General features: G+C 38.7%; 1 long non-coding RNA gene across 4 annotated transcripts in view; it reads right to left on the reverse strand.

Moving 5' to 3' along the window:
* Positions 1 to 13,894: 13,894 nt before the first annotated feature.
* The window catches only part of LOC138421634 (uncharacterized), a 122,725-nt gene continuing 110,184 nt past the window's right edge, over positions 13,895 to 26,435 (reverse strand). For 3 of the 4 annotated variants that reach the window (XR_011249566.1, XR_011249565.1, XR_011249562.1), the window contains one exon: positions 13,895 to 14,977. This is a non-coding gene — a long non-coding RNA (uncharacterized lncRNA). The remainder of the gene's footprint in view (positions 14,978 to 26,435) is intronic. The other variant, XR_011249563.1, reaches the window with a different exon arrangement.

The raw sequence follows: 26,435 nt of genomic DNA on the forward strand, positions 1-26,435 counted from the left end.
ACAACTTTTAGGGAAGAGAATTTGGCAATACCTAACAAAAGTGCTTATGCATTTACATTACAGCCCATACAGCCCTTTCTAGGAACTATCCTGAAGATATTTAGCAACAATTCAAAAATATATACTTACAAGGTTATTCACTAAAGAATTCTTTGTATTTATAAAATATTGTAAACAGGTATACAAAAAAATATTGTAAACAACCTTAGTGCTCTTTGATAGGGGAGAGATTGAACAAATTAATAATACTTAAACAGCTATAAGAACAATGACAAAGATCCCTCAACTAATACAGAATGATTTGGAGTATACATGATTTTTAAGAAAGCAAAGTACAAAAGAACATCTGGCATTTACTAAGCATGTGTGTAATGGGAAAAAAAGGAAGTAGAAACATACATGTATTTGCTTATTTGTACAAAACTAAACACAGGAAGCATAAACCAAAGACTGAGATAGTTACCATCAGGGATGGCTAGAACTGGGATATAAAAAAAAATGGGTATCAGAATGGGGTTGAATTTATGGGTTGGGGGAGAAACAGTCCCCCATCTGTGTACTTCTGAATTTTAAAACCATTATATGTTTCACATATCATAGAGTGAATTAATGAAATCAACAAAGTTGAGAGAAAACCAAAATGGAGCCAATAGAAACAAATGAACTAATTATAGCTGACAGGGAAGTGGACTAATTCAAGGACTGATTTTGAGCACTGTATTTTGATTATATACCTCCAGGTTATATACTAAAAGAACTTTAAATAAGTACTGATTCTAGTTAGTACTCAGTTGCTCAGTCACTCAGTCATGTCTGACTCTTTGCAACCCCGTGGACTGCAGCATGCCAGGCTTCCCTGTCCTTGCTCAAACTCAGGTCTGTTGAATCAGTGATGCCATCCAACCATCTCATCATCTGTTGTCCCATTCCTCCTCCTGCCTTCAATCTTTCCCAGCATCAGGGTCTTTTTCAGTGAGTCACCTCTTTGCATCAGGTGGCCAAAGTATTGGAGCTTCAGCCTCAGCATCAATCCTTCCAATGAATATTCAGGATTGATTTTCTTTAGGATTGACTGATTTGATCTTGCTGCTGTCCAAGGGAGTCTCAAGAGTCTTCTCCAACACAAGAACTGATCAACAAGAACTGATGTTTGAAAGCATTAATTCTTTAGCACTCAGCCTTCTTTATGATCCAACCTCACATCCATATATGACCACTGGAGATATCATAGCTTTGACTATATGGACTTTTGTTGGCAAAGCGATGTCTCTGCTTTTTAATATGCTGTCTAGATTTGTCATAGGTTTGATTCCAGGGAGCAAGCATCTTTTAACTTCATGGCTGCAGTCACCATCTGCATTGATTTTGGAGCCCAAGAAAATAAAGTCTCACTGTTTCCTCATCTATTTGCCATAAAGTGATGTGACCAGATGCCATGATCTTCGATTTTTGAATGTTGAGTTTTAAGTCAGATCTTTCACTCTCCTCTTTCACCTTTATCAAGAAGCTCCTTAGTTCTTCTTCTAGTTCTGAGTAAATAAGTAAATATGCTGGATTGTGAGAGCCAGGTTTCTAGTTGTCAGAGAGGCAAGTTACATAGATTTAAGGAGGAGGACTAGAACAAAGTTCTGATGTTACATTGGAGTTGGAGGTGTCAGTATGAACTCATGGTTTAAATCATTTATAATTGTTGTTGTTTAATTGCTAAGTTGTGTCCAACTCTTTGTAACCCCATGGACTGCAGTGCACCAGGCTCCATTGTCCTGTCCTTTACCATCTCCCAGAGTTTGCTCAAACTTATGTCCATTAAGTCAGTGATGCTGTCCAACCATCTCATCCTTTGCCACTCTCTTCTCCTGCCCTCAGTCTTTTCTAGCATCATGATCTTTTCCAATGAGTCATCTCTCCACATCCTGTGGCCAAAGTATTAGAGCTTCAGCATCAGCATCAGTCCTTCCAATGAATATTCAGGGTTGATTTCCTTTAAGATGGACTGGTTAGATCTCCCTGCTGTCCAAGGGACTCTCAAGCATCTTTTCCAGAACCACAATTCAAAATCATCAATTCTTCGGCACTCTCTCTTCTTCATGGTCCAATTCTCACATCCATACATGACTACTGGAAAATCTATAGCTTTGGCTATATGGATCTTTTTTGGCAAAGTGATGTCTCTGCTTTTTAACATGCTGTCTAGGGTTGTCCTATCTTTCCTTCCAAGAAGCAAGCGTCTTTTAATTTTATGACTGCAATCACAGTCCAGAGTGATTTTGGAGCCCAAGAAGATAACATTTATAAAATTTGTCACTGTTTCCACTTTTGCTCCTTCTACTAGCCATGAAGTGGTTGGACCTGATGCCATGATCTTAGGTTTTTGAATGTTAAGTTTTAAGCCAGCTCTTTCACTCTCCTCTTTCACCCTCATCCAGAGGCTGTTTAGCTCCTCTTAACTTTCTGCTATTAGAGTGGTATCATCTGCATATCTGAGATTGTTGATATTTCTCCCTGCAGTCTTGATTCCAGTTTGTGATTCATTTCACATGTGAAATGCCAGGCTGGAGGAAACACTGAATGAAGCTAAATTGAGGGAAAATCTACAAAATATTAAAGTCATTCAAGACTGAGAAACTTACCTAGAATAAAGAGACATGATTACTAAATACAGTGTGTGATCTTAGATTGGAATCTAGACCAGGGAAAATATCATTTTTTCTATAAGAGTGGTTAGTAAGAAGTTGGTATTACTTGAATGAAGTCTATATGCTGGATAATAATGTATCACTATTAGTTCCTGGATTTTAATCACTGCCCAAAAATTATGTCTGAAGTGTCCTTGATTTTATGATACACACACATTGATATATTTAGGGGTAAAGGGTCAACATGCATGCAGGGAATGGGAGAGTCTGTGGCTTAGCCGGTAAAGAACCTACCTGCAATGCTGGAGACCTGGGTTCGATCCCTGGGTTGGGAAGATCCCCTGGCCAAGGGAACAGCTACCCACTCCAGTATTCTGGCCTGGAGAATTCCATGGACTGTATAGTCCATGGGATTGCAAAGAATCAGACATGACTGAGCGACTTTCACTCACAAAGAGTCAACATATATGCAAAGAATGGGAGAGTCAAAAAAATGATAAAGTGTGATAAAAGTCTTACATTTGGGGAAACTGGGTGAAGGATATGTAGGAATTATTTCTATATTTTTGTAATTTTTCTATAAGTCTGAAATTATTTCCAAATAAAAACTTTCAAATATATAAAAATAAAATAGTACCATTTGCTTTCAAAATCAGGTTTAAAATAACTACTTTAGGATTTGACATTTTGCTAGGGTGTAAGTTAAAAATATATGCATAAAATTTTTAAAAACATATATATATTTATATATAATCTGTAGGTATTTAAAAACACTGGTTTGTTCAGTTATTTGTTCATTCTTTGTTAAATTAGTCATTGATCAAATTAAATATCAATTTGCTAAATACAGGGTGCTGAGCTTATAGTCATAGTTAAGAAGGGCAAGTCTCCTAGCACTCATGGTAAAGGGAAGGACAGAAACAAAATAAAAAAGAACAAGTGTAGTAATTTATATTAGGTATTAGAAATAAAATAAGGTAGTGTGGTAATGTTAGTCATGGAAGGGCATGTGTGGTCAAGAAAAACCTTTCTGAGAGACTGACATTTGAAGTGACACCTGAATAATGAGAAAGAGCCAATACTTGAAGAGCTAAGAGAATACTTCATAAAGGAATGCCTTGGATTTATAATAGATGTAAAAACAAACACTGTTCTAGCAGCCATTTGGTCTGTAAAAATAATATATACCTCAATGCCAACCAGAAAATTATTTTATAAAATACTGAAACATGGCAGGCCTGCAATATCATTGAAATGACAATTAGGATATATGGATCTGTTCTTTTTTTACCATTTTATATTTATACTGCACAAATTGCTGAACTTCTTACTCTCAGTTTTATTTGTAACAAAGGGCTATGAACAGAAAATCTCTACTTTCTCCTACACAGTCAATAATTATTATTTTACAGGCTTATTTAATGTCAGTATTTATAATTTTACAGTACAATTATGTAAAAACAGATATAGATAGATTCAAATTGATAAAGAAAAAAATGATGTTTTATAATCTTCCATTGTTAACTATGAGCACTCTCTGAACTAGACCATAGTTTAGGTTTTAACCAAAGAGGAAGGGGTGTTTTCGGGATACCAAGCAAAAGAAAAAGGCCAAAGGGCTTCACAAAATTTCTTATTAAATTCAATATCCAAACTATACTTCATAGTTGAACACTCTCCCCTTTCACTGTTGTTGTTCAATCACTCAGTCATGTCCAGCTCTGCGACACCATGGACTGCAGCATGCCAGGCTTCCTGTCCTAAACCATCTCCCAGAGCTTGCTCAAATTCACGTCCACTGAGGTGGTGATGCCATCTAGCCATCTTGTCCTCTGTTGTCCCCTTCTCCTCCTGCTTTCAATCTTTCCCAGCATCAGGGTCTTTTGCAATGAGTCAGCTCTTCACATCAGGTGGCCAAAGTTTTGGAGTTTAAGCCTCAGCATCAGTCCTTCCAATGAATATTCAGGGTTGATTTCCTTTAGGATTGACTGGTTTGATTTCCTTGCTGTCCAAGGGACTCTCAAGAGTCTTCTAAAACACCAGAGTTCAAAGCATCAATTCTTCAGGACTCAGCCTTCTTTATGGTATAACTTTTACATCCATACATGATGACTGGAGAAACCATAGCTTTGAGTAGATGGACTTTTGTTGGCAAAGTAATGTCTCTGCTTTTTAATATGCTATCTAGGTTGGTCATAACTGTTCTTCCAAGGAGCAAGCGTCCTTTAATTTCATGGTTGCAGTCACCATCTGCAGTGATTTTGGAGCCCAAGAAAATAAAGTCTCACTGTTTCTATTGTTTCCCTGTCTATTTGCCATGAAGTGATGGCACCATGATCTTCATTTTTTGAATGTTGAGTTTCAAGCCAGCTTTTTCACTCTTCTCTTTCACTTTCACCAGGAGGCTCTATAGTTCCTCTTAGCTTTCTGCCATAAGATGTCACTTGCATATTTGAGGTTATTGATATTTCTCTGAGAAATCTTGCTTCCCATTTCACTTCTAATTAATAACTTTATATCTTTTTAACTGAAAAAATATGAATAATCAGATGTGAATCTCTATGTATTCCCAACAGAAAAATGTACCAACCTATTCAAATCTGTCAGAGAAGGCAATGGCACCCCACTCCAGTACTCTTGCCTGGAAAATCCCATGGACAGAGGAGCTTGGTAGGCTGCAGTCCATGGGGTCGCTAAGAGTCGGACACAACTGAGCGACTTCACTTTCACTTTTCACTTTCATGCTTTGGAGAAGGAAATGGCAAACCGTTCCAGTGTTCTTGCCTGGAGAATCCCAGGAACGGTGGAGCCTGATGGGCTGCCATCTATGGGGTCGCACAGAGTCGGACACGACTGAAGCGACTTAGCAGCAGCAGCAGCATTCAAATCTGTATCAATATTCTCTGCTTTATCTCCTGTTACAGTGGATTTGTCCTTGCTTCTATGTTCTCTCGTAACAACTTTAAATATAGAATTCAGTATTGTAAACTATAGCCATCTTGCTGTACATTACATCCCAAGAACTTGCTTATCTTATAACTTAAAGTTTGTGCCTTTTGGTTGCCTTGATTTCATGGCTTCACTCCCAGGCCCCATCTCAGGCAACTACGAATCTCTTCTCTGTTCCTGTGAGGTCAATGTTTTCAGACTCCCAAATAAGATCACATAGTATTTGTCTTCCTATGTCTGACATGTTGCACCTAACATAACGCCCTCAAAGTCCATCCATGTTGTTGCAAATAGCAAGATTTCCTTTTTCATGGCCAAATAATGTTACATCCACATGGGGCTTCCCAGGTGGCACTAGTGGTAAAGAATCCACCTGCTAAGGCAAGAGATGCAGAGATGTGGATTTGATCCCTGGGTCAAAAATCTCCCCTGAAGTAGGAAGTGGCAATCTATTCCAACATTCTTACCTGGAAAATTCCATGGATAGAGGAGAGTGGCAGGCTACAGTCCATGAGACTGCAAAGAGTCAGATGCAACTGAGATATAGATGCTACATTTTCTTCAGCCATTCACCTGCTGGTAGACATCTAGATTGTTTCCATGCCTTGACTAGTTTATTAAGCTGCAGTGAGCATGAGAGTGCAGGTCTTTTTGAGATAGTGATTTAGTTTCCTTTAGACATACAGAAGTAGAATAGCTGGGGGTGAAGGAGGAGAGTGAAAGAGCCGGCTTAAAACTAAATATTAAAACAACTAAGGTCATGGCATCTAGCCCCATTACTTCATGGGAGATAGAGGGGGAAAAGGTGGAAATAGTGACAGAGTTTCTCTTCTTAGGCTCTAAAAATCTCTGCAGATGATGACTGCAACCATGAAATCAGAAGACATTTGCTTCTTGGCAGGAAAGCTATGACAAACCTAGACAGTGTGTTGAAAAGCAGAGACATTACTCTACCAACAAAGGTCAGAATAGTCAAGGCTATGGTCTTCCCAATGTTCATATACCAGTTGTGAGGACTGGATGGTAAAGAAGGCAGAATGCTGAAGAATTGATGCCTTCAAACTGTGGTGCTGGAGAAGACTCCTGAGAGTCCACTGGAGAGCAAGGAGATCAAACCAGGCAATTGTAAGGGAAATCAACCCTGAATACTCATTGGAAAGATTAATGCTGAAGCTGAAACTCCAGTATTTTGGTCATCTGATGGAAACAGCTGACTCATTGGAAAAGTCCCCGATGTGGGGATGGATTGAGGGCAGAAGGAGAAGAGGGCATCAGAGGACGAGATGGCTGGACAGCATCACTGATGCAATGCACATGAACTTGGGCAAACTTCAGGAAATGGTGAGGGACAGAGAGGCCTGGTTTGCTACAGTCCATGGGACCACAAAGAGTCACACATGACTGGGCAACTCAACAACAACAACAACAACAACAGAACTGCTGTGCTATAGATGGTGAGCATCTTCCAGGATGAAACCTTATATTCTCATACCATGACACAGCACAATACTTGGAAACTGTTAGACTATCACAAATATTTAGTTAACTAGACTGAATTACATCCACAAAGCATTATGATATGGAAGAATCTTCTGTACTCTCTTCTGGGAGATGACTCACTGGCACTCACCCATGTATTCACCAACATCACATAAGACACATAGGGAAAGGAGGCGTTCTTGTACCGTTAAACTCTCATCGTGTATCCTCAGGCTTTTTTCTTGAGAGGTGTATCTTACAGCTGAGTCAGCATATCTCTTGGTGAAAGAATCTGGGAACTGGCAGGAATCTCTCCTCAGCAGATTGATTCTCCTGCCTGTAACAGGTATGAGAGTGCCTGACAGTATGTAAATGAAACTGCATGGGCCTGGGTATTTTTTCAAAGCCAGTGGAGGCTGAGTGGATAGAATGCGGCCCATTGATGCCAATATGAAATGCATGTTAATGTGCTGATTCATGTCAAAGATAAGTTTGCTTTTATAAATAGTCCCTCTCTCCCCAGTAAATAGGCTAAAAGAGATGACTCTCTGACAGGAATGAGACTTCAGGACTGGGGCACTCCTAAATGAAGGGGCCTATTTAGTTAATTATGGGGCCAACTTGTGAATGTGCTGCGAGAGGCTAGAAATGAATACTATCCCTTGTGCTAAAGGACCAGTAGATGATGGTGTCAGCCAGCTTCAGCCCTGTCTATGAAGAGCCCACACTTCCCTGGATAATCAGCCCAACTGCTAGGTCTGTTTAATAATTAGAGAAGCCACATGTTGGTCAGAGCTAACAAGGAGAAGTCGAGAGTAAGGGAGGGGTGATTTTTTTCATCCCTTTCATCAGGGAATGCTCTTGAGTATATGTATGTTTCAAGATGGGGCTCAGACTTTTGTATGAGGCACGGGAGGAGTTAATCCAGGGTATCCAAACTTAGCTTACAGTTGAGCATGTGGCATTCTAACTCTGTGTTCTGCTCAAAAAAATATAAAGAAAATAATACAACCCATAATTTCTACCCGTCTTGATATTTCCTATAGAAAATTTCATATTTGGAGTACATCATATCAGTGCAAGAAATGATACTCTGTTTGGTGGAGTACCTAGTCATTTCTTTCTTTATTAATTATTTGTTACCTGTTACTCAATCCTTGTAAGGTGCTGGTAAGAATATCAATTGGTCTTTTGTCCAACAAAATAGTTCCAATGTTCTGTTGATTGTGCTTTCCTAAGGTCAAAAATTTAGACCAAGAAGTCAGAATATCTCCATTGGAATTCTGGTTACACATTTATGTGATCTCAAGTTCTTTATGCATAAGATTATACCTATTTCATAAGGATGATGTGTAGAAAGAAATGTGTTAATAACATTTTAAGCATTTAGATCAGTGCCTCGGATACTGTAAATAATTTTAAAAATCATCTTCTGACTTTGTTCCATCTTATTTCTTCTTGTGCCCTACTTAATCTAAAATTTCATTGTATTTTTCATGAATTACAATTTTTCCACAAATCTCCTATCCTCTTATTTTTCCTCCCTGCTTAGCTACCAGAGTACTTTTTCAGAAATATAAATATGACCGTATCACTCTCCTGGTTATATTCAGACTCCCTATCATGACACAGAAGGCATTCTCCTTTCCAAACTTAATTTCCTTCCTACTCTTCCCCTTCTGTTCCAATGCAGTACTGAAAGGTCCTCAGATCATCATTATTTAAGTATAGAAGTTTTGAAATTATTTGTATTTTATAAAAAATGTGGTATTAGCTTAAATATAGATATTACGGTCATTAGAACAGAACTGAGATTTAAGAAATAGGCCAACATACAGGTCAATTGATTTTTAAAAGTTTCCAAAGCATTCAACGGAAAATGGTTGAAATTTTTAAAAATAGTGTTAAGTCAACAGGATATTAAAAAACAAAAGAACACAGATTCTTGACCTATATCTCATATCATAGATAAAAACTAACTGAAAATAGATCTGAGGCCTAAGTGTAAAAGTTCAGCTCAGTTCAGTTTAGTTCAGTTCAGTCGCTCAGTTATGTCCGACTCTTTGTGACCCCATGAATCACAGCACACCAGGCCTCCCTGTCCATCACCAAGTCCCGGAGTTCACTCAGACTCACAGAGTCAATGATGCCATCCAGCCATCTCATCCTCGGTCGTCCCCTTCTTCTCCTGCCCCCAATCCCTCCCAGCATCAAAGTCTTTTCCAATGAGTCAACTCTTTACATGAGGTGGCCAAAGTACTGGAGTTTCAGCTTCAGCATCATTCCTTCCAAAGAAATCCCAGGGCTGATCTCTTTAAGAATGGACTGGTTGGATCTCCTTGAAGTCCAAGTGTAAAAGTTAAAACTATCAAAATCTTAAGAGAAAATATAGGAGAAAATTTTAGCTGCCTTGAATTAGGCAAAGATTTATTACTTAGAACACAAAAGGACGAAGAAGAAAAGAAAAAAAACTGATGAATTAGGCTTCATCCAATATAAAAATTTTGATTCTTCAAAACACTGATAACAAAAATTGAAAACCAGCCCACAAACTGGATAAAATATTTTGAAAACACTTACCAGTATGGGAATTGTATCTAGAGTATGTAAAGAACTCTTACAAGTTAATTAGAAGACCAAAAGAGAAAAAAAAAAAAAAGAGTAAAAATTGAGCTAAATATTTGAAAGATACTTTAACAAGAACGATATACAGATAGTAAATAAGCACAAAAGAAGATAAGCAACATCTTTTGTTGTTGCTGCTGCTGCTGCTAAGTCACTTCAGTCGTGTCTGACTCTGTGCGACCCCATAAACGGCAGCCCACCAAGCTCCCCCGTCCCTGGGATTCTCCAGTCAAGAACACTGGAGTGGGTTGCCATTTCCTTCTCCAGTGCATGAAAGTGAAGAATGAAAGTGAAGTTGCTCAGTCGTGTCTGACTCTCAGCGACCCCATGGACTGTAGCCTACCAGGCTCCTCCACCCATGGGATTTTCCAGGCAAGAGTACTGGAGTGGGGTGCCATTGCCTTCTCCCTTTTTTGTTGTTAGGGAAATATAAAATAAAGCCACAACCAGATACCATTATGATCCCATTGAATGGCTAAGAGTAAAGACAGTGGCCATACCAAGTATTGGTGACGTTGTGAAACTACTGGAATTAATCCATTATTGCTGGCCATTTTAAACAGGCACTCTGGAAAATATATCAAAAGATTGTTTTTTTTTAAAAAAAATTGAGGTGAAATTCATATAAATAATCTTAATGCTTTTAAAACTAGAGATACCAAGGGAACATTTCATGCAAAGATGGGCACAATAAAGGACAGAAACAGTATGAACCTAACAGAACCAGAAAATATTAAGAAGTGACGGCAAGAATACACAGAAGAACTGTACAAAAAAGATCTTTACAACCCAGATAATTACGATGGTGTGATCACTCACCTAGAGCCAGACATCCTGGAATGCACAGTCAAGTAAGCCTTAGGAAGCATCACTAAGAACAAAACTAGTGGAGGTGATGGGATTCCAGTTGAGGTATTCCAAATCCTAAAAGATGATGCTGTGAAAATGCTGCACTCAATATGCCAGCAAATTTGGAAAACTCAGCAGTGGCCACAGGACTGGAAAAAGTCAGTTTTCATTCCAATCCCAAAGAAAGGCAATGCCAAAGAATACTCAGACTACCACACAATTGCACTCATCTCACAGGTTAGCAAAATAATGCTCAAAATTCTTCAAGCCAGGCTTCAACAGTACGTGAACCCAGAACTTCCAGATGTTCAAGCTGGTTTTAGAAAAGACAGAGGAACCAGAGATCAAATTCCCAACATCCGCTGGATCATTGATAATGCAAGAGAGTTCCAGAAAAGCATCTACTTCTGCTTTATTGACTACTCCAAAGCCAAAATTCTTAAACAGATGGAAATATCAGACCACCTGACCTGCCTCCTGAGAAATCTGTGTGCAGGTCAAGAAGATACAGTTAGAACTGGACATGGAACAACAGGCTGGTTCCAAATAGGGAAAGGAGTACATCAAGGCTGTATATTGTTACCCTGCTTATTTAACTTCTATGCAGAGTACATCATGAGAAATGCTGGACTGGATGAAGCACAAGATGGAGTCAAGATTGCCAGGAGAAATATCAATAACCTCAGATATGCAGATGACACCACCCTTATGGCAGAAAGCAAAGAAGAACTAAAGAGCCTCTTGATGAAAGTGAAAGAGGAGAGTAAAAAAGTTGGCTTAAAACTCAGCATTCAGAAAACAGATCATGGCATCTGGTCCCATCACTTCATGACAAATAGATAGGGAAACAATGGAAACATTGAGAGATTTTATTTTTTGGTGCTCCAAAATCACTGCAGATGGTGACTGCAGCCATGAAATTAAAAGATGCTTGCTGCTTGGAAGAAAAGTTATGATGAACCTAGACAGCATATTAAAAAGCAGAGACATTACTTTGCCACCAAAGGTCCATCCATCTAGTCAAAGCTATGATTTTACCAGTAGTCATGTATGGATGTGAGAGTTGGACTATAAAGAAAGCTGAACGCTGAAGAATTGATGCTTTTGAACTGTGCTGTTGGAGAAGACTCTTGAGAGTCCCTTAGACTGAAAGGAGATCTAACCAGTCGATCCATCACTGACTCAATGGACATGAGTTTGAGTAAACTCCAGGAGTTGGTAATGGACAGGGATGCCTCACGTGGTGCAGTCCATGGGATTGGAAAAAGTCAGACACAACTGAGCAACTGAACTGATGATAATTTTATGTTTAGCTTTATGATGAAGTACCAAACTACTTCTGCAGTAGCTGTAGTAGTTTATATTTCCACCAGTGCTTTAAGGTTCCAATTTCTCTATAGCCTTATCAAACTTATTTTACATTATTAAATTCAGTTCAGTTCAGTCACTCAATCGTGTCCGACTCTTTGTGACCCCATGAACCTCAGAATGCCAGGCCTCCCTGTCCATCACCAACTCCCAGAGTTCACCCAAACCCTTGTCCATTGAGTCAGTGATGCCATCCAACCATCTCATCCTCTCGTCCCCTTCTCCTCCTGCCCTCAATCTTTCCCAGCATCAGGGTCTTTTCAAATGAGCCAGCTCTCCACATCAGGTGGCCAAAGTATTGGAGTTTCAGCTTCAACATCAGTCCTTCCAATGAACACCCAAGACTGATCTCCTTTAGGATGGACTGGCTGGATCTTCTTGCAGTCCAAGGGACTCTCAAGAGTCTTCTCCAACACCACAGTTTAAAAGCATCAATTCTTATGGTAAAGCATCTATCTACAATGCAGGAGACCCAGGTTCGAGCCCTGGGTTGGGAAGATCCCCTGGAGAAGGAAATGGCAATCCACTCCAGTACTATAGCCTTCCCTGGTGGCTCAGGTGGTAAAGCGTCTGCCCACAATGCAGGAGACCCGGGTTCAATTCCTGGGGAGAGAAGATCTCTTGGAGAAGGAAATGGCAACCCACTCCAGTATTCTTGCCTGGAAAATCCCATGGATTGTTGAACCTGGTAGACTACAGTCCATGAGGTCACAAAGAGTTGGACACGACTGAGCAACTTCACTTTCATTTCACTTTCTTTATAGTCCAACTCTCACATTCATACATGACCACTGTAAAAACCATAGCCTTTACTAGACAGACCTTTGTTGACAAAGTAATGTCTCTGCTTTTTAATATGCTGTCTAGGTTGGTCATAACTTTCCTTTTAAGGAGCAATTACAGTTAACTTATTTGGTGTGAAGGTGCATCTTATTGTGGTTTGGATTTCTTTCCCTAGTATTCTTTTTTTAAAGTTGTACATACACCTAGTATAGCATGTAGCCATTCCAATATTATACATTTACCCAAATTAACTGAAAGCACGTGTCTCCAAAAAGACTTGTTTTGTTGTTGTTGTTCAGTTGTTAAATCATGTTCTATTCTTTGTAACCCCATGGACTGCAGCACGCCAGGCTTCCCTGTCCTTCACTATCTCCCGGAGTTTGCTCAAACTCAGGTCCATTGAGTCAGTGATGCCATCCAACCATCTCATCCTCTGTCACCCCCTTCTCCTCCTGCCTTCAATCTTTGCCAGAATCAGGGTCTTTTCCAATGAGTCAGCTCTTCACATTAGGTGGCCAAAGTATTGGAGCTTCAGGTTCAAATCAGTCCATCCAATGAATATTCAGGATTGACTTCCTTCAGGATCAACTCTCCTTGCTATCCAAGGGACTCTCAAGAATTTTCTCCAGCACCACAGTTCAAAAGAATCAATTCTTTGGCTCTCAGCCTTTTTTGTGGTCCAACTCTCACATTCTTACATGATTACTGGAAAAACCATGACTTTGACTATATGGACCTGTGTAGGCAAAATAATGACTCTGCTTTTTAATATGCTGTCTAGATTGGTCATAACTTTTCTTCCAAGGAGCAAGCATCTTTTAATTTCATGGGTGCAGTCACCATCCACAGTGATTTTGGAGACCAATAAAAGTCTGTCACTGTTTTCATTTTTTCCCCATCTATTTGCCATGAACTGATGGGGCCAGAGGCCATGATCTTCATTTTTTGAATGTTGAGATTTTAAGCCACCTTATTCACTCTCCTCTATTTGCAATAGCCAAAACCTGGGAGGAAAACCCCAAATATCCATCAATAGATAAATGGATAAACAAATGTGGTGTATTTATTTAATGGACTACTACTGAGTGACAAAGAATTTTTAAAATATTGGTGATAGAAAGAACCCAGAAAGAAATCAGTGTATTATTTCATTTATATAAAGTCCTAGAAAAAACAAGTCAACCTATGGTGACTAGAAAGCATATCAGTTGTTTCCTTTGAATGTGGGTTTAGGTGTGAACAGAGGTATGGATTACCAAGGGACTTCAGGAAGCCCCACGAAATGATGAATATATTCTTTATCTTGATTATGATGATGGTTTTACAAATACATACATATATCAAAATTCTTAAAATTGTCTACTTTATTAAATATATGCAATTTATTCTACATCAGTCATTTTTAGAAAGGAGCTTTAAAAGGTAGAGCCATAAGTATCACAATCAGGTGTCTAAGAGTATACTTTAAAAGTTTGGTAAAATTATTTTTTAAGACTCTAATTGTCAACAATAAGCATTTCTTCCAATGATTCTGGTATTCATTAGTTTTTTGTTTTGTTTTGTTTTAGTTCACTTTCTGTACCTTCTTCCAAGTTTAAATCATAGATTTTCTTTCTCTCTTGGCATACTTTTATGTATGGTAACTTCTTAATTACTCATATATGTTCATAAAATTTTGCTGTTGGATGAAATTAGGTTCCCCTCTTAAGCCAAATGTCAGAAATCTCTTGTTTCTTCTATATAGTGGAATCAGAGCTAGTTTCCTAATATGCGTGCCTGTGAGCTTCAGTTGTGTCTGACTCTTTGTGACCCTGTGGACTGTAACCCACCAGGCTCCTCTGTCTATGGGATTCTCCAGGCAAGAATACTGGAGTGGGTCTCCATACTCTTCTTCAGAGATCTTCGCAACACAGGGATTGAACCCACATCTCTTATGTCTCCTGCATTGGCAGGCAGATTCTTTACCACTAGCGCCACCAGTTTCCCAGTATTCACTCTAAAACTCAGTGACTTGAAACAGCAGTCCTGCAATATTTCTCTTGTGCCAGATTGCCTGGGTGTGGCTCTAGGGTTTGTCCAGCTGGGGCAGTTCTGCTCCATTTGTCTGTCATCTTTCTCAGGGCGGTGGATAAGCAAGACTTACCCTCGCAGAAATGGCTGAGGTGTGACTCGACTTTTAGGAACACCCATGGCCTCTTAAGGTTTGGCTTACAAATGGTATGCTGTCATATCCTTTTGTTAGTCAAAGGAAGTCATCTGGTCAAATCCAAAGTTAAGTAGACAGGATCCTGTTAACGAGAGGAACCCATGAACAATAGTGTATGTACAAGAAGAGTGATGTATTGAAGTCAATAATGTGATCTGAAAACATCATTTTTAAATTGTTTTACTTTTCCCTCTTCTCATTCTTACTAGTTCTCTGATGACTAGTGAAGATACCCCACTCTTTCTAAGTCTTCAGTAGAATAGTCCTGATTTAACTTTTGAAGCTTAATCATTCTCTATATCCCTTTGAAGATTTTACACTCTAGCCGGTGTGATGATGCCCATCTGATGCTGTATTCTCTTCCTTCTTTTTTGCTCCTTCAGCCTTCTCTGCTGAAATCCTCCCAGATTCATGACAAACTTCTTTTATAAAAAAGGATCCACAAATTTCCTTTTATAAAAAATAGGCAGTATAGTTTCAAAAAAAAAAAAAAGGAAAGGGAGAAGATGTGATAAGAAAGGCTAGATAAAATCCTTATAGCTTTTCGGAAAGTAATTTCTTCATCTGTAAAACTGATAGGATAGCATTTTCTTAACTTTTCTATAAGCCAATTGAAACAATATTGAGATTGTTAATTCCTTTCTCCCTTCCTTTTCTTTTCCTCCAGTTTTATTTAACATTTTCTCTATGATTCCATAAAGGGAGACTTCTAAACGTTTGTTTCAGGAAGTTTGAGGATGCTGCCAAAATATATGTTCTGAATTTATGAATGAAATGCAGAACTTCCATAAATCACCCAGTCATTAAACAGACAGAAGAACCACTGACTTTTAACATTTCTTATAGCATTTTGCATTGATCCTTATGCTATAAGCACACAGAACAGTTACTTCACTGAAGGGCCTGTGTGATTGAAAGAATAAAAATTGAATGACATATTGATGAATTGATTCAGAACGCAGACCTTAACCTCCAATTAAAATAAATAAATTTATATTTTAAAAAAATTTCCAGAACACAGACCTTTATCTGTGTTTGTGGGTCAAATGGAAAAGTAGACTGCTCATTATTTTACATTAGAACTCTTGGAATATACAGAAACATTCTTATTAGGTATTTCAACACCTTTCACAGAGTTAACAACTATCAAAGGTAGATGTCTATAAAATAAGTATTAATAGTCTGTTTTTAAACAAGTTATTTAGATTTCATCAATATTTCACCAAAGATTTCATAGTTCCATGGAAGCTTATTTAATTTTATCAGTTAAAAATCTATTAGAATAAATTCAGAATAATAAAATCTCTGTTCTTCAAAAACTTGCACCTGTAAAAGACAAAGATCTGCTGTATTATTCAAGATACAGTGTATTATGATGTGGAACCAGATTAACCCTGAAATGTCAGTGGCATAATAGAATCGAATTTTATGTCTCACTCAGTTGCATGCCTGTCACTCAGTTACATGTCCAGCAGAGGCACTCTGATCCATATAGTCACTCAAAGTCCCAGGCTAACAAATTCTAGCATCTCAGTACAAGACCTCCATAATTTGCACATCAGAGAAAGTGAGAAGACAGAGAACTTGTGCCTTGTCTTGTAACTCTTACCCTAGATGCTCTCTGTCCAGTGTTCTTAGAAGTGTTAAAGGTCATTTTTATTCATAGTCTACTGGGCAGGACGCACCATGTGTCTCCATTTAACTGTAGTATGCTGGGGAATATAGGGAACATGAGGATATTCAGCGAGCTGTAAATATCTCAGCCACAGTTATAACAGGATCTAGACTCATCCAAAGTAATTGTTGGTAAATAAATAAGATGTGTTAGTCACTCAGTCATGTCTGACTCTTTGTGACCCCATAGACTGTAGTTCACCAGGCGCCTCTGTCCTTGGGATTTTCCAGGCAAAAAAGTGATATCAGTCAGTCAGTCAGTTCAGTCGCTCAGTCAGGTCCAACTTTTTGCGACCCCATGAATCACAGCATGCCAGGCCTCCCTGTCTCAGTTAAAACATCCTTGGAATGTGGTAGGAGGTTTCCTCTGAGATCTTATAAATCCTGTCCACAGAAGTGTGTCTTTCTTTGTCATGAATGTTGTTTAATGACGATTATCCTTGGTATCTTGTGTTTCTGCACATCCTGCAAACAGAACTAACTTCTTTTGTTTTAGACTTAACGCTCTGAAGACATTTGTTCAGTTAATCGGCTTGGAAATATATGTCTTACTCTGGAGCAAAGGGCAAACATGCTTACTTTCCACTATAAAAGTTTTGGATTCCCTAAGATCAGGGTTTCCTACCCATAACGTAACACATAGGCATCCATCTGGACCCATTCAGGTTGCCTTTGTGGAACTTGAGGCAAGGGAAACATGCATAAAATTCTGATGCAAAAAGTCTGTTGCTACTGTTGTAAGTATAATCTGTCCTTCTTTGCCCTGGAGTCTTGTTTTCTTCCACCAGTATCCATGAAACTGATGAGTGAATTTTTTCTTTGTAAGTAGGGTGAAATCTCACCCCCTTCATGATTCTTAACAAATGTGTGTAAAGAACACATCTAATACAACAACAAAAAATGGTTGACAGAAACTCTAAAGCTTCATTTATTTAACAAACATAAAATTGTGTTCCTAGTTTGTGTGAGATATGATACCAGGTATTTAGATAATGTAAAGATGAAAAGATATGGCCCTTGTATTCAGGTTACTTATAGTCTAGTTGGAAGAATACATGGAAACAAAAGATACAATAGTATCAGAACACTGTAATAAAATGGTATACAGAACACAGTGAGACTCTGAGGAGGAAAAGTAGTGCAGTCCCCTAGGAGAGGCTTTATTTGAGGAGATAGTATTTTAATTGAGATAGGAGATGAATACAAGTTCACCAGATGGCCAAGAAGTGGAGAAGACGTCTAGGAAGAGGGAAAATCATGAATAAAAATCCTGACATACTGTCTTTGGGGGGAAATGCCTGGCTGGAGTTTTAAATATAAGAAGTCAAAGGATAATGGTGAAATGGGTGGTCTGAGAGGCTACTCTTGCCTGGAAAATCCCATGGACAAAGGAGCGTGGTAGGCTGCAGTCCACAGGGTCGCTAAGAGTCGGGCACGACTGAATGATTTCACTTTCACTTTTCACTTTCATGCCTTGGAGAAGGAAATGGCAACCCACTCCAGTGTTCTTGCCTGGAGAATCCCAGGGACGGGGAGCCTGGTGGGCTGCCATCTATGGGGTGGCACAGAGTCGGACACGACGGAAGCGACTTAGCAGCAGCAGCAGCAGCAGAGAGGCAAACTGACTGTACTGTGAAGGTTTTTAAATGCCACACAAAGGACTTTGGATTTATCCTGTAGGCCATACAGAACTATTTAGGTGCACTTCAAAATAATTATAAATAAGACTCTCAAGAGGATTTCAAGAAACAAATATTACTCTTTCTAGAACAATAATTTACAAAATTACTGTATCCACCCCTTTTCATATAAGGTTATTCCTTTTGTTGATACTGAGAATGATTCTCTTAATTAAACAGCTTTTCTATAATGTTACATACTGTCTTAAAGTAGATACTTAAGCCAGAGTTGAATTGTAGCTCCATAGCCACACTACAACAGAGCTGAACCATCAAAGTCAAGCTGTGTTCGTTATCCCTAACACTAGTGAGGAAAAACTGAGGTTTTATTAAACAATAATTACATTTTTTTTTTCAAAAGAGGCATAGTCTTTACTTTTGGAAGATTGATATGATAATATTTTCTCTTTTGAAAGATTAACTTTTCAATTTAATTTTGATGTGCTATTCTGATACACTGGCTTCTTCCCAAAAGAATAATTCCTGAAAAGACTTGAAGTACAGTTGGCAGCCCATGTGAAAAATAAGTGTGTCATCTGTGTATGATACATAAGTTAAATTTAACTTGGTGGTTCAGAAAGTTTGTTTACATATTCCTTCAAGATGTCATGGGCACCTTTCTCCTGAAGAATAGGTTTTTCCTTGTAATGGGGTAGATCCAGGTGCTGGAAACCCAGGGTATACATGTGTGAAAATTTTCCTGATATTTGCTCAGTCACTTGCCAAATCTGTTGAAGAATGAGGCACTGTCTTTTGCTGTTGTTGGAATTTACAGATGTAAGACTGGTATCATTCTACATAGCTGCTGGCTTTGAGGATCTTTTTGCTACTCTGGTAAAACAATTAAGTAAAGGAAAATTCAATGAGTAGGTAGGGTGAGGCATATCTTCTTACAAAACTGGACTGTGGGGAGCCATGTTGGAGTTACGGAAATGATGTCCTAGTAATCTCTTACATTATAGTGTGAAATACTCTAATAATCAAATGATGACTCAGCCTGGAGCTTTTCTTACCTCTAATTAGAAAACTGTCTCCCTGTTGTGATTCTGAGACTGCTACAAAGGACTTCCTATCCAACAATATAGCTTTCTGTTTATTGGTATATACTGGTAGACAGCTTATCCCCAAATTAGAGGTGACATTTAAGGTACAAATGCCCCTAGGTATGTTATTTTATACTTAATATGCCCCTGGGTGAGGTGTTGTATACTTAATACATTGTACTGTAAATGAATTGTAAAAGCAAATTTTGTTGGTGGAGACTGGTAAAGTAAAAGTAAAGTTGCTCAGTCGTGTCTGACTCTTTGAGACCCCATGGACTGTAGCCTGCCAGGCTCCTCCCTCCATGGGAGTCTCCAGGCAAGAGTACTGGAGTGGGGTGCCATTTCCTTCTCCAGGGGATCTTCCCAACCCAGGGATCGAATCCGGGATCTCCTGCATTCCAGGCAGATGCTTTAACCTCTGAGCCACCAGGGAAGCCCATGGAGATTGGTAGGAATCAATCAATCAATCAATCAATCACTTGAGTATCAGATATGTGAAGCGGGAAGGGATTTAGAAGATGCAATGAAGGGTAATTAAAGATTCCAAAGACAAATAAAATTTTATTAGCTACTATTTCTTGAGTGCCTATTATGTACCGGGAAGTTCTAACCTCTTTCAGTGGATTATCTCCTTCAAACTACCCCAACAATCCTGTGAGGTAGGCACTGTTTTTATCCCCCATTTCAAAGATGTGACAGCTAAAGCACAGGGTGATTGTCACTTTTCCAAAGTTATATAATTGGCAAGTTGTTGATATTCCAATCCAGACAGCCTGACACTAGCCTACCCTTTTGACCACCTTCTTATACTTCATTTTTATGAGTTTTGAGCATGTTTCTCAAAACACGCCCCTTGCATAGGACAACATATTTGATCCAAAAAAAGCTATAAGCAGGCTCTCCCATCCCCAGGATTCTCCAGGCAAGAACACTGGAGTGGGTTGCCATTTCCTTCTCCAATGCATGAAAGGAAGAGTGAAAGTGAAGTCACTCAGTCGTGTCCAACTCTTAGCAACCCCATGGACTGCAGCCTACCAGGCTCCTCTGCCCATGGGATTTTCTAGGCGAGAGTACTGGAGTGGGTTGCCATTGCCTTCTCCAAGGAAAGGACTAATAAGGTTAGTAACTCTCTATCTGTATATATATGTACATGTATATGAACTGTGGTGTTGGAGAAGACTGTTGAGAGTGCCTTGGAATGCAAGAAGATCCAACCAGTCCATCCTATAGGAGATCAGTCCTGAGTGTTCAATGGAAGGACTGATATTGAAGCTGAAACTCCAACACTTTGGCCACCTGATGTGAAGAGCTGACTCATTTGAAAATACCCTGATGCTGGAAAAGATTGAGGGCAAGAGGAGAAGGGGACAACAGAGGATGTGATGATTGGATGGCATCATCGACTCAGTGGACATGAGTTTGGGTAAACTCTGGGAGTTGGTGATGGACAGGGAGGCCTGGTGTGCTGCAGTCCGTGAGGTCACAAAGCAAGCTCACGACTGAGCGACTGAACTGAACTGAATATATATATTTTCTTTTATCATTGTGAAAAAGAGAATTAGGTATGCATTTTAATGAATAAATAACTAAAGCTTCAAGCTCATAGTTTGTGTCATAAGTATAAGACATTGTTAACATGCTCCTTAAATTTCTTTTTTCCCAGAGAAGAGTTGTATTTTAAGTTAGTAGTGATGTATTCCTAATTGAGAAAAGAAAGAAAGGGCTCTTGATGGAAATGGTTTTGGATGTATGAGAGAGGATATGCTGAGATGGAGGAGATATGTTTCTATTCAGTTTTGTCTTATTCTCCATTTTATTAAGGCAAAACCAGATTGGATCATCAAAGTGAGTTTTTAGACTTTCTGTTCCTAAATTTTCCCTTTCTTTGCCATGAAGATTCTTTTTCTCTCACCTAGGTTTGATTTACCTTCTACTTTGTTTTCAAGCAAAAGAGTGAGGGAAAAGTATTGATATGTGGAGGGATTTAAGAGCCCAAACTTTATACAGTTGATTGATTTGGAATGTTGATCCTATCATTTGCTAAACATAACCTTGGGCAAGTTATTAATGACTTGGAAGTGTTATTTTCCTCTTCTGTAAAATAAATGTATCAAATGAGAGGACTTATAGCTATATGTAACAAACTTCCAACTCTCAGTGGGTTTATTTCCCCCACGTGTAGAGAAGTCTGTTGGTAAGTAGCTGCTGATTTCAGCCCCAAATTTGATGATTTCAGGGCCAGTTTCTCTGCAGTTCTCTAGATCATTCCTATAGATCAGTTCTTTGCCTCAGGGTAACAAAGTGATTGCAGCAACCTCAGATATTTCATTGTATTCAAGGCAGGAAGAAGATGAAAGTGGAAGCAATAGTTATTGCAGTCTTTGTGTGTGTGTTATCAGAAAAGCAAAATCTTCTCTGAACCCTTATTTCTACTTATGCCTTATGGGACAGGGGCTTTCCTGGTGTCTCAGACAGTAAAGAATCCACCTGCAGTGTGGGAGACCTGGGTTCGACCCCTGGATTGGGAAGCTCTCCTGGAAGAGAGCATGGCAACCCACTCCAGTATTCTTGCCTGGAGAATACCCATGAACAAAGGAGCTGGGCAAGCTACAGTCCACGGGGTTACAAAGAGTGAGACACGACTGAGTGGCTAAGCACAATTGGAACAGAGTGTGCCACTCCTATCTAAGGAGTTGGAAAACAAACAATCCTCTCCCGATAGGATTTCAAAAGTTAATGAATTGATCATATATTTGTGTTACAAAGGACAGTAATAATAGATCTGCCTCACAAGTTAGATAAAGATTAAATTAGGTATTTATATCAAGTGCTAATTCTGTGCCTATCATATAGGAAGTATTTACTGAATACAAGGCAGCTATAGTTATCATCATCATGTCTTATATTGTCATTCCCATTACCAAGAAAGTAATATGAACCCTCCATAGCATCTCATCTCATCTCAAAAATCCAAAGTCACAGAGCCTCCTCAGTCACAGGCTCTTTCATTTTCTGTCAAAACTCATCTCTGACCTTTTTTTTACACTTGATACAGTAATAACAAACTCCTTTAGAAAAAAGCTAACTGCTTAGAGTTCTTTCCTGTACAAACTATTCTGCTTTTCCTTTGCTCGTATCTATCTTGATCCCTACAGTGCCCTTTCATTCTTACCAACCTATGTAGCTCTGGCTCATCCCTTAAAACCTGAATAGGCTTCACCTCTCTGGCAACCCCCAGCCCCACCCCGAATTGGTAAGTGCCCCTCTTCAGTGTTCTCCAGTATCCTGATGGTTTCTCAGGTGACATTAGTGGTAAGGAACCCACTGCCAATTCAGGAGACATAAGAGTTGCTGGCTTGATCCCTAGGTTGGGAGGATGCCCTGGAGGAGGGCATGGCAACCCACTCCAGTATTTTTGCATGGAGAAATTCATGGACAGAGGAGCATGGAAGGCTACAGTCCATGGAGTTGCAAAGAGTCGGACACAATTGAAGCGACTTAGCACATAGCACACACACACACTGATTGTATCACTATAATAAATTTCACAGGAGTGTTTAGGAATTTTCTCTTTACTTAATGACCTCCTGTGGTAGGCTCTGAATTTCCTGAGGTCTAGACCAGCTTTCCTTCTCATCTTGGTGTTCCCTAAACAGTTGGCAGTCAGTATATGTTTATTAAACACAACTGCAGAGTCATGTATCTTCTTTAATGTTCATTGAAGCACTTCATAAGCATCTATCTCATCTCTCCTTTTTTCTTCTCCTGTCTCAGGGAATAATGATCATATTTTCAAGAAATAATTTTTGGATCTTGATACTTCTTGTTATTTTGGAAAGTAAACATTTACTTGGATAGCTTGAGCTCCTGTTGATTCGGACTGCCAGTAACAAGAAGTTATATGGTAATACGTAAGCTCGGTAGAGAAAGAATCTCTGTTTTTTGGGTTTGGGATAGTTCAATTGCCATAGAAACAGCCTTCCCTCTATGTTAGTTCATTAGGGTTTTTTCTCCCTTAAATAATTTGGAGAACAGCCATGTTCCACAAATAGACTGCTTCATGGGAAAGATCATACTTGACATCCCTTTCCTTATGCTAAAATCTGCACCAAACAGAAAAGCAGTAGCCCTTCAACATCACCCACTCCATTTTAACTTGACTTATTGTAGCAAGTAATTCACTTGACTTTATAAAAGACTTCTTTCTGGAGTATGAACGTGACGTAAGAACAGAAGTAAATTTTCTAAATCAAAGCCGTCTGACAGATTTTATATAATCTATGCAGTTAGGTTACAATCTTAATTCATATCAGATGTAAATACCACATCTTCTTAAAGGGAAAAAAAATCAGCCTTCTATTTCATTGTCTAGGGGAGTGAATTCTCTGTCCTTTAGAAATATATGAGATAAAATACAGGTAAAATAATTCTTTTTGTCGACGAACAAAGTTATGTTTTCAGCCAGTTGGGGGGGACTTTTACTCCTGAAATGGGAAGAGTCACAAGTGTGCTTTAAAAGTTCTTACTTGATTTTGATCAAAGCCAACTGGCCACAGTGGATTCATTCAGATTCCAAACTTTATTTCTGGAGAAAGCTCTTGCGTATTAAGGTATACAGTAGTGAAGAATCTGCCTGCCAATGCAGGAGACGCAGGAGGTGCTGATTGGATCCCTGGGTCAGGAAGATCCCCTGGAGGGGGAAATGGCAACCCACTCCAGTATTCTTGCCTGGGAAATGACATTAACAGAGGAGCCTGGTGGGCTACAACAGTTCATGGATTCACAAACAGTTGGACACAACTTAGCAACTAAAAAACAACAATTATGGTATATGCCTGAGTTTTCTAAGAAAGGAATTAGAAAAGTTTATCTCTCTCATTTTGTGAGACAGAAATCAGTGACAGCCAATTACAATTGATTTAAAATATTTGACTTTGGAGAAGACCAGACTGTGCTGGGCCAACCTGTAAATTCTGTGAAGGGGTCTTCCCCTTTCATATTTTACACAGATTGAGTAATTAGGGCCTGATAATTTATTAAAAATTGATCTCAGGAAAGGCTCTGAGACTCATTCAACAAACTGAAACTCAGCTGATTGCTGATAGCTAGAGAATTTTCATTTGAAAAGGGAATCAACATCTTTAGTTTGAACTGAAGTAAAATTTGGGCAGGAGAGAAGTGATCTCCAGTAGCTATAGTAGACAACCATACCTCTACATTTGTGATACCTTAGAAATCACTTATCATTCTAGATACACATCATTCAAAAAAAAGTTTGAATTCTTATAGGAATGTGGCAGCCTCTCTGGTTCATAAATCTTCTCTAGACAAGAGATGGAATATTAAGAAAAAGGATATTAAAAGGTTGACTGACTGCCTATTTTGGCAAATGAACCTATGGAGATGTCTTATAAGGCTCAGAGCTGAAATTCAACACTATAGGAAAAAACACAGTCCATTATTCAAGGACCAGAGGTTGTAGAGTTGAGACAGCTTTCTATACACTTAGACTTGGAAAAAACAAATCTTGTGAACCAACAAAAAAAAATTCTAATGTTACTGTGTCTATGTTTTTAACAGCTTCTCTGCTGAGCTTTAGTGTCATATCTCAGCTAGTATTTGGAACATACTTCAAATCACTAGAAATGCCATCGATTACTAAATCAATTTAACAGTTGCTAAAACATTTATTTTTTCCAGCTTTATTGAGATATAATTGACATATAACATAGAAAACATTGATTTAATTGTTTAAAACAAGTGCCATTCTTTCAACATTCAAGAAACATTGATCTTGTACTTACTATAGTTGTGTGTGTGTGTATTAGTCGCTCAGTCGTGTCTGACTCTATGTAACCCCATGGCCTGTAGCTCACCAGGCTCCTCTGTCCATGGGGTCCTCCAGGCAAGAATAATGGAGTGGGTTGCCCTTCCCTTCTCCAGGGCATCTTCTCAATCCAAGGATCGAACCCGGGTCTCCCACATTGCAGGCAGATTCTTTACCATCTGAGCCACCAGGGGTACTCTACTATTAACAAATGTTAGGAAACAAACATGAATAAGACTTATAGAGCTCACAGTATGGGAGAGGAAGCAGAAAAGAAGGTAACTGCAATAAAATGCAGTGATACCGAAGGCCAAGTTTCATTTCACACAGAAGAATCAGTCCAGAAAAAGGTATTTATTTGTAAGATATCTTATCTACAGAAAAAAGTCAATAAATATTTCTAGATGTTTGTGATGTTGGAACTAAGCACTGGTTGAAATTGTAAATTTTTTTCTATTTTATTATTTCTTATACTTACAGACATAAAATAAACGTTGCTTTGGGGGATATGAAATGTATATGAAAGTGCTTTATAATTTATAAAGTGAAAGCCAATCAGTCGTGTCCGACTCTTTGTGACCCCATGGACTATAGTCCATGGAATTCTCTAGGCCAGAATACTGGAGTGGGTAGCCTTTCCCTTCTCCAGGGGATCTTCCCAACCCAGGGATCAAGCCCAGGTCTCCCGCATTGCAGGCAGATTCTTTACCAGCTGAGCCACAAGGGAAGCCCAATTTATAAAGCACGGTACAAATATATGGCATTATCAATATTTGCAAACATTATTTGTCATGCTTTTGAATTCAACAGTGTTAGACTGATTTTTGGCAGAATTCTGCCTTTTTTTTTTCTGGAGATGGACAACAGAGACTGAAATTAATAGACACAGTCTGGCAAGACAATATATTGATGTAATTTGAACTATTTCAGGAATCCTCGGCTTTCTGAATTATTTTTTTCTGACATCATGGCCAGTGTGTTTGTTTTTCCTCAGTAAGATGATCGCTTCATCTCATCAATACCCAGTTTTTAATCAGCCAGTTGATTAAGTAGAAATTTTGGTTCTTACATAATATAATTTTATTTATCACCTCGGAATTTGTGGTTTTGAATGAATGTTGTCCTCTTAAGGTAGTAATTTTTAGAAGTTATATTCTTATTCTGCCATTCAGAGTGATTTTCAAAGTCATCTTTTAGACTATCTTTTAAACATCTTTTTGAAAAATTTTATTTTAAAATGACGCTTTGTTTGTTTCTAGTGGCACAAAAATATAAATCCATCATAGGAAATTTGAAACTCCAGTAAACAAAATAAGA

The sequence above is a fragment of the Ovis canadensis genome, chromosome 16, assembly GCF_042477335.2.
Source record: "Ovis canadensis isolate MfBH-ARS-UI-01 breed Bighorn chromosome 16, ARS-UI_OviCan_v2, whole genome shotgun sequence".
Taxonomy (NCBI): Eukaryota; Metazoa; Chordata; class Mammalia; order Artiodactyla; family Bovidae; genus Ovis; species Ovis canadensis.